The following is a 7,568-nucleotide window of genomic DNA, read 5'->3' as shown; positions in this document are numbered from 1 at the left end:
TTCATTAAGGTAATTCATGTTCTTGTATATTTTCTATATATTTGTATACTGCATGTACTTTTCATTGTATTATGTTTAGTACTAGTTTTGGAAAAAAAATGAAAGAATCATTTTATAATTGTTGCAGTACGTTCTACCTCTATCTCTCCCAGACCACTTCGACAATAATGTCAAGCAAGTTATATATAATCTTGGAAAATACATGAGATAAGTAGTGTTATTTGTTCAATTTGTTGTATAGGTATTATATTTGTCATTTGTTTTACTTGTTATATAATATATTGTATATTATTTTATTAATTCTCGTTAATATATTTGTGTCTCGAATCACTTATAGATGGTTGTCATCTAAAGAATTCTATAAAAAAGATATAAAATAATGGAAGAAAAAAATTTCTCGTCTAATGTGTGAAATGCAAAAGTGTCTACCTTCGACATTTTTCAATGCACAAGAACACTACCTCATCCACCAAGTTGAGGAGATTGACTTGTGTGGACCTATACACACAAGGTCAATGTGGATGGTTGAGAGGCACTTGAAAATTTTTAAGGCTTTGGTTCGACAAAGAGCACATTCTGAGGGTTCTATGGTGAAGGGATATATGGTATACTAGACTGTGGTGTACATTACTAAATATCTTCTTAAGTTTGCAATAAAGATCCATGTAGATCGCCTCTGAGATCCCAAAACCATTAACAAATTCGAAGGGGAGTACCTAATGGGGAAAGGTAGATTGAGGAAAGCGAGAGGTAATTATTGGATGTTCATGGACATTAATCTGAATACATTTTACATTTGGTTTATATATATATAGTTAATTAATTCTTAATCTTCAATATACACAATTGTAAACTATTTTTCTACAGTTGCTCAAGAGTGGGATGCACTACATTTGTATGTCGCAATCTTGATTGGATGACGGTATGGATTGAACGATGTCAACAATCTGGTTGTGAAGGGAAGGTGTGGCTTCATTGGTTAAATAAGCTCATTGTAATGGAGATTCCAAAGTTAAACCAAGGAAAATTGATTTGGCATATGGTTTAAGAGATAAACAAGTACGTATAAATATATTAATCACCCATATTATTTAATTTTTTTTTTCAATTGTAATGATGTGTGTGTGTGTGTGTGTGTGTGTGTGTGTGTGTGTTGTTTTTGCATACATATGACCAAGAATAAATATGTTTATCAATTAGTGATACGATAATTTTTACATGTTTGACATATTGCAGGTGAAACACCACAAGGCTATGTGGTGCAATGGTCATAAATTTTGCACCAAAAAGTTGGATGACACGAATAAAACTTGTGATTTTGGGATAACTATAGTATTCCGAGAGACTAATGTTTCATCTAGAAGTGGCATACATCCTCAAGTCTTAGAAAATCGACCATACATGGGATTTTGGATGATATACTTGAGTGTGACTTTGGGTCATTCAAATTAGTTATTTTCACCATCCAATGGTACAGGCTACGATTGAATGAAAATGATCTTGACAAAACTGTTATTGAACATGATAATGGATTTACAATGGTCAATACAAGGTCGTTTGAGTGAGATGGAAATGAGCCCTATGTTCTTCCAAGACAATGTGAGCAAGTATTTTACTCAGAGGTTCCACATAAATTGGGTTGGTCATTTGTTGTTGGACATGATCCTAGAGGAAGGTCGGTAAAGTATAATGTTATGGAAGAAGAAGATACAAAAGAACTAGAAGATGATGTGCATGATGATCAGGATCAACAGTTAGTTGATGATGTTCCTGACGAAGATGTCGAAGAAGAGGAACAAGATCACGATGATGTAGGAGTTAATTTTAATGAAGATGATGATGATATGACCAAATATCCTTACAATGTCGATTCTGGATCAGAAGAAACAGAAAAAGAGTTGGATGAAGAAGAAGATCAATGACATGATTTAAATTTATGATGTATGCAATTAGTATATTATCTATTTGATATTGATTTCTTGATATTTTTTGGTGAAATCTAAATGTTGTGATTATGTGGGAGGACTTGTACTTTGTGATTATCTTTACATGTATCTTTACATGTCAAGTCATTTATACTTTTACATTACAAATATTTGCATCATGGTGTGTTCCCTGTTAAGATATTTATGGAAAATTTAATGGATGAATCATTTTAATGGTTTGTTATGCAATAACACAATGATTCCTATTATGATGTATGATGCACCTGATATTATTTTGTATCTATGCTCTTAATCTAATTCGAGGAGATGATGTTTTCCAATCTTGATATTTTAACAAGTCTATGATATTTGCATGAGCTATTGTAGATAATACCTTAGGGAATGTGTGTTGCATTAAAGGATGCCACTGAAATTATTGTAGTATTCAAGACATAATTTATTGCAGTATTCAAGGCATAATTTAATTCTTTTAGCTAGAAATCAAAACAAAATTTATTGCAGTATTCAAGATGACCCACATACTTCAAGAAAATACGATCAGTTCCCGTTCTAAGGGAAAACAGAGTCAAATCACAATCCTAGTGACAAAAAAAGTAGCATTATCAATATTAAAGTCAAATACTAAACAATTAAGACTTGCTTAAAATGTTTAGATTGAGAATACATTCACAACCTCCTCACTCTCTCTCAGAATTTGTTGCAGTATTCAAGACAGAATTTAGTTCTTTTAGCCTGAAATGAAACCCATCCAAAATTACACATTCCCCTTTGGAGAAGACAAATTGCACATGTCATTAACACAACAATTCATACAACATTGCACAAAAGATATGAGCTAGAAATGAATGTTCTCTTATTGATTTTCAATACAAAATTGATATATTCATGAAAATATTACAGTGTCACCAAAACTGCTAAAAGACTCTTTGTTGTTATATTAAGGTTTCTCTAATGCATACAAATAAAGAGTCTGGAATCCTTCTTCTTAGCTCTGAATTCCCACAAGGGAGAAAAACAAGCCTTAGGTCGAAGAAGACACGTGTCAAAATCTAATTGCATTATAAAAAAGACCTAAAGCCTAAGACCTTGACCTCTGTGTGCAACCTACATTGAATGATGGTGGCTGAAAAGGCATCATCCTAGAAGCTCAAGTTGTGGGTTTGCAAAAAATGTTCTCGCATATGTACTTCATATTTGCTTATGTCAGGATCAAAAAATGCAATCTAGCATGCAGTGGCAGGTGTCTTGGAGATTGCTCCTTGTTGGCTGAGTGTTCTAATCATTTTCCCAAAATGAACATCCTACACAAAACTTTTAGGAATAGAAAAAATGGAAAGATTGTGACTAGTCCTCTTCTTCAAGTTGCTTTTCTTCTAAGGAGCAGTACTTTTTATGTAGTGCCTCAATCTCATCAGCTGGCCAAGAAAAACCCTTCAGGCTATGCAATTTATTCATAGCTTCCTTTGTTTTGTGGGAAGGCACAATTGCTACTCCTAGGGCAAAGTTATGATACATTTGCTCCACTTCCATAATTTTATCAATAATATTAAGAAATGTATCTCCTTGGTTTGGATTACCTTCCAAGGATGTCAAGACGACATTTATTGCTTCCTGGAAACCCTGTTTCCATTCTTCTAAGCTCTTAATTTGCCCGTCATCTGTCAAAATTATAGGGACATGCCACTTTTTGAGTCCCTGGAAAGAATCAATCATTCCCATCAATACTTTCCTTTCCTCCTCTATGTTGGGTAACTCTTTATTCAATAAATTATAATTTTTCCAAGTTACTTGTACAATCTGAGGTGGCTAATCCACATTTTTCACTACTAATATAACCTCCTTCAAGGTTTCACCCTTTGGCAGCCACGTAGCTCTAATTGGTTGAAAGAATGCAATGAATTCATCAAGCTGACTCAGGAGCTTGGATGTCAAAGAATATGAAGTGTGGACTTCATCCAATTTATCAATGATTTTACTTGCGACGAAATATTTCATTGCAAGTGCACCATTCCTGTCGGAGCTTCCTTGCATTGTTTGTCAGAATTCTGACAAAAAAAGGGCGCTATGCTCCGATGGGAATGTTGTACCTATGATGAAAAACCCAGTGCATGATTTGTCAAAAGATTGGTGACTTCATTGGAATTCCAATGAGTTAGACCGCCACATTATGTGTCAACTTCCGACAAAGAATGCGTCGGAATTTCGACAAATATTTGTCCATCGAATAACCCGACGAAATTTGAGCGACGAAAATCTTTTCGTCATTTCATCGGATCTACGACAATAATATGTCAGAATTATGATGATAGTTCATCTGAAAATGACCCCAAATGTGTTAGTGATTCTATGGATGAATCAGAATTTGAAGGATATTGGTGTAGCATTGAATGAACCTATCTCTATTATGTGTGATAACACTAGTGCAATAAACATTTTTAAGAATTTGGTATAACATTTTAGAACAAAGAATATATCCATTTCGTATCACTCCTTGAGGGAAAAGGTGTTGGATAATGAAATAAAGCTTGGGTATGTACCTACAAATGAACATATTGTAGATATCTTCATGAAGGCGTTGTGTAAAGATACTTTTGAGTATCTTTAACAAAAGTTAGGGGTATTACCCCTTCCTAGCTTGAACTGATGTATATCTTTGTCTAGATTGATGCTTGGGTGCTTCCTCTTAAGGGGAGCATTAGTGAGTTTCATATGAGTTATGACCACCTTTGTCATTGTTGTCAAAGGAGGAGAAATGTGCAAAGACACAAATGCAATGTTGCTAATGCAAAGTTTTGTTGTTTGTTTTTTATGGATGTTGCCATCAATGAAAAAGGGGGGGTTTGTTGCAAATATGTTTTTGATGATCATGTTTGGTTGTCATTGATGTCAACATAATGTTTGTCATTAGTGTCAACATATGTTTTTGGTATTGGTGATCTAGAAGATATGTCCCCATAATCTTTGGTGCTTCAAAAGTAGTGTTTTGTGTTGTTGGTAATGTAGAAATCTATGTTTATCGAACATGGTGTTGATCGATTGTATCTTGGTTCTATTCCTATTTTCTACTGTATTGGGCAGTTCTTTTTGGGTACAGATTGAGTCCGAATTTGAGGATGTATAGAGGCATTGATGTAGCATGTGGGTCATGATTTGGGTTTGGAATTAGTAATGGATGTGACGTGTTAATCTGACCGTTGTTGTGTGTTGAGGTCTACTTCTCATTCTTTTCCACCACCATAATGTTTGGTGTTGACCTATTTTAGATTTCTGTCTTGGCCGAATTGGAAGATTATGCTTCCCGAAAGACAGTATTTATAGGAGGACGATCTGATTGTGTTAGTATGGAAAAAGTGCATCATTTATATTGAAGATATGTTAGATTGAGAAGAAGGGATCTGATTATTGATGATGGTGTATGAAGTGTGTGATTGGTATTGAGGCACTAGAAGTAATCTGGTTTGCAGTGTGTGGTACAGTGGTAGATTTCCTTTCTTTCTTTCTTTCTTTCTTTGGTAGTGAGCCTTTTTCTGGGCAGTGAGCCCCCTTGTAGTGAACATTATGGCAGTGAGCCACCCTTTGTAAAAATCACCTTAACTAGTGTCACCTTAATCGGTGTTTTATATTGAGAACTAACATTCTCTATGGTTTTTCCCTTCTTGGGTTTTCCATGTCATATTTGGTGTTCATTGTGTGATCTATGTTGTGTATGTGCTTTCATGTTATATCTGAATTTATTAAATCTGTTGGTTACTTTGGATGTGTAGAAGGGTTTAAGAAATTGATTTAAGGTATCAATTGATTCACCCCCCACTCCCCCCACCCTCAATTTCCTAGATATTCAACAAACTCTTGATATGTGGTCATTTATTATATTTAATATAATGTTTATCTTGCAAGTGTGCGCGTCTAAGTTTCAGGGAAAGTATTTGAAGCTAAACCAATTTCTTATTGAGTTCCATGGATGCATTCCAAGGGTTGTGGTCATGAGGAATGAAGAGGTTCCTTTGGGAACCTTTATTGGTGGTTTTCGAGCTATTGCCATTCTATAAATTCAAACATTGGGAGTAGATTTTATATGTGATGGTTCAATATAGATTTTTGTGTGGGAACAAAAGAATGAATGGTAGGCATAAGGATGGTGTTCACATGTACATAGATGTTTCTATGGTGGAGGGAAAGAGGATAATGGAAGTGATTGTATTGTAAGCACTTTTATTGTTGATAATGAAAACTTGTCCACTATTCTTGGTGGAGTTTTCTCTCGCAAGGGTTTCTTCATGTAAATCATGTGGTATGTCTAGATGTTGTGTTGTTGATTTATGCTTTATTGTTGCTATCATATGCTAATTTTAATTATTATTTGTTAATGTTATAAGTTCACATAAGATAGGTTGATGAAGCATGATAACAAGTTATTTTTTGCATCATAAAGAAGAAGGATCTAATCTTGGTTTTTCACATTTAAGGCAACTTAATTTTCATATTTGCATATGAGTTTTTTTATTTATGCGTTGTAGCTATCCAAGCCTTGTATCTCATCCTTTGATTTATTTATTGGATATAGATTGATCTTCACAATCTTTGGTATTGAACTTGTTTATTTCCCAACATAATCACAAGAAGATTTATTGTAATATCACATAGAGGCTTATCGCAACATCACATGTATAGAATTGCATTTCCGCATCATGTGTAGATCAATGACATGGTCATATCACACATGTCATATCACATTACATTCCATTAATGAAAGAATTATTGTATCATTTTCATGTGTTGAATTTTCAACCCTTCTCCCTCTCCTTTTTACTTTTTTATAAACAAATAAATTAGCTTATAATTGTGCTTTTTTTAAATGTTTTTGATGAAAAGTCCTTACAATAGATATTTTATTATTTTTGTAGGTTCAACAAAGTACTCATATGTAAGAGAATGCAATGAGTGTTAGGGTTCCCACAGATACTGAGAGGGGGGGGTGAATCAGTATTTGACCGGTAATGTAATTTTCTTAAAACAAAACATGCATAACATAAAGTAACAGTGTACCGATATGCAAGAATTAATGTAATTAATAGAATCAAAAACATCCACATGAAAAGAACACCATAACACAAGATGTTTAACGAGGAAACATGGTGTGGGAAAAACTTCAGTGGGATTTGTGACCCACAATTTTCACTTACTGGCCAATAAGAGAATATTACTTACAATAGGGGCCTGCACATGCAGGAAGGCCAACTGCCTAGAGCACACTACTCAATAAGAAGTCACACTAACTTACAATGAGGATTATGCAAATCCAATGATTTGTACTGTTTTACAATAGCATCTTCAATGCCAGATTCAGTACCGTTTCTTGCTCTATTCTTTACATATACCCTTGACCTACAATTCACACATTAGGTCTGCCTTATAATTTTCTTTTTTGCTTCTTATCCATGTTTTTCAAATGACTACAATGATTTCTTTTATATACAAGAGTCATTTTACAATTTGCCAAGTCAGCTTACAATAATAAACAAAATATTACATATCAAAAATCCGGTCGGCCTCTGTGCCGGTATACATCTTTTCTTTTGTGTTGGTGTTGGTGCCAGTGTGGAGTGATCTTGCTGATGTCGG

Source organism: Cryptomeria japonica, chromosome 8 (genome assembly GCF_030272615.1).
Source record: "Cryptomeria japonica chromosome 8, Sugi_1.0, whole genome shotgun sequence".
NCBI classification, from domain to species: Eukaryota; Viridiplantae; Streptophyta; class Pinopsida; order Cupressales; family Cupressaceae; genus Cryptomeria; species Cryptomeria japonica.
Note: the sequence above shows the minus strand (reverse complement) of the source record.